Raw genomic sequence first — 2,500 nt, 5'->3', positions numbered from 1 at the left:
AATTCGTAGGGGACAGTAAGCCCCTGGAGTCCAGAGCTTGTCCGGGGGTGGATCGGCGGCCGTCCAGACTGCAGCCACAGTTTTTTTTCGGTCTTCTTATGTGTTCATGGATCTCTATTATGTTGACTTCTTGATAGAGACTCAAAGCCAGAGATGGTGACATCGATCCTAAGCAGATCAGGTTGGTTATTATAGTTTTAGTCTTCCATATTTTGAGTATTTAAAGGCCATCAGTGATGTCTTCTTTCCGTTCTACCATGGCGTAGGTGTGTTCGTCCTTTCCGATGATCTTTACGGTATGGTGTTTCTTTGAAGCGTGATAGGGTCAGTTGCATTTAGAGGCTACATCAGTATCCTTTGAGAGGTCCAGTCTAATCCTCTGGTGAAGTGGTATAATCCCCTCTTCACGTCGTTGCAAGCAGAATCTAATAATCCTGCTCCTTGTTTTGTTTATCTCCTTTAATTAGGAATTTGTAAATCCTTTAACTGGTATGAAGTTGTTCTCATGTTAGCAATGAAGATCGTTACCTTGCATTTCACTGCCAGATTTATGTAGATTTTGTTTTAATGTTGGGTGTTCGTCGCTTCTCTCTATATAGTTTTCAATTTCGATATTTGCATTTCAGATATCCTCAGTTGTTGGACTCCAGCCAAGCAATTCTCCAATAGTGTCACCAACATGACGCAATTTGGGCCATTTGCCGTTTTACTCTACGAGCGCCCCCCCCCCCCCCCAGGATGAAAACTGGAGGGGCGAGAGTATATCTACGCCCCCCCCCCCCCCTGAAATTGCTGGAAAAAATTGTGCTTTACATTTGGTTTTACACGTTCAACAGACTAATAAGAATATACTATAATTATACTATATCTCATTTTACGAGAATGGGTATCACTCTTACAGTAGACATGTTGGTTTCCATGAACTTGATTTATTAAAAGTATTGTATAGGTATAGTGGAGGATAGTATAGTAAAGTAAAGTCCCATGTATAGTATAGTAAAGGACAGACTTTCCTGGGCTCATGAACGCCTAACTAGCGGAGTTCGAATGGACATGTAATCTATTTTTTAAGCAAATCGCCCCCTCTCCACCCCACCACAACAAAACACAGTTAACACACATAAATTGTGGAAGCCATATGGATATATTACTTCTGGGTATTATTTATTTAACGCAAAACTGAATACACTGATGTGCTAAGTATATAATTATGTGAGAACTGTGTCATGCGCATGTTATTGTGTGAAAGGCGCTTTTTGTCTAAAAGATCATCAAACTATGCATTACTTCAAAAGCCGAAAAGTTTAGTTTTAAATTACACAGTTTATTGTTTGGATTATTTGTTTATTGGTATATTCATAGTTACAGTCCTACAGTATCAGTATCAGAACATATATAGGGAAATAATAGTAATGAAAACCTATGAATTATGTTCCAGGCACGTCTTGGATGAAAAACATTTAAACACAGATGCTGACACAGATAAAATCAACAATAAGGGCCACAGGAAGTTTATATCTCCTATAAAATGACAACATATTGTGTAACATTATCAAACTTGTTTGTTCTACTTCCTGGAAAGTAATCTGCCTGGAACTGCCGCGGAATTGACTTTCGCAGTCTACATCTGTAAAGGACTCTAAATTAATTTTGAAAAAATTCTCTATTAAATGTTGTGAAGGAAACTTACAACTGTAAAGAACAGTAAATAAAGTTTATTTTGGAACTTATTGAATAATTTTTTTTGTGCTTAATGTCATGTTTGCTATTTTTTAAATATGTCTTGAGCTTTTGATTTTCGAATCCCCCTCCGCCAAGGCAAAGACTCGCTTCGCCACCTATACCAGGTAATCCAAATCCCAAAGCAAAGACTCCCCTAGCCACCTATGACAGGTTATCATATTTGCTTTTTTGAAAAATATTGAAATCTCTGAATTTTCACATTCGCCCCCCCCCCCCCCGTCATAGACTCGCTCCGCCGCCAATGATGCAGATTATTTGAATTTTAACAATATATAGGTGTGCATACTAACAGTAAATTTTCGTATAACATCAGTTAACAGTAATCAAACATTTTTGATTATACAATGATAGTGGATTACACTGTTACACAGTATATTTTATTTTAATCTTATTAACTACTTTTCGTTATAATGAGCGTCGCTAACACGGCTGTGTTTTCATTCGATCTGGACAAGCTTCTTAATTCGTTAGTGAATTCGTTGGTGAAAGCAGCTAAAACCTTTTAATCATGATTTTGGACCGACTGTATGATATATTAAACATGTTCAACTTTATCGCTCGCGTCCAGTGTTTCAGTAGCGAATAGATGACTAGTCTAGATGACGACGGTAGAGTGCATGGGTGTATGTGCTTTGCTGTTGGGATGCACTGTTCAGTTTTCTTTTTCTTATGGCACCAAAGCTAATCCAGCTGGATGGAAATGAAATATTCACATTATACATTATTGCTAATTTGTTTTTATTACAACGCATAGATG

The sequence above is a fragment of the Penaeus monodon genome, chromosome 12, assembly GCF_015228065.2.
Source record: "Penaeus monodon isolate SGIC_2016 chromosome 12, NSTDA_Pmon_1, whole genome shotgun sequence".
Classification (NCBI taxonomy): Eukaryota; Metazoa; Arthropoda; class Malacostraca; order Decapoda; family Penaeidae; genus Penaeus; species Penaeus monodon.
Note: the sequence above shows the minus strand (reverse complement) of the source record.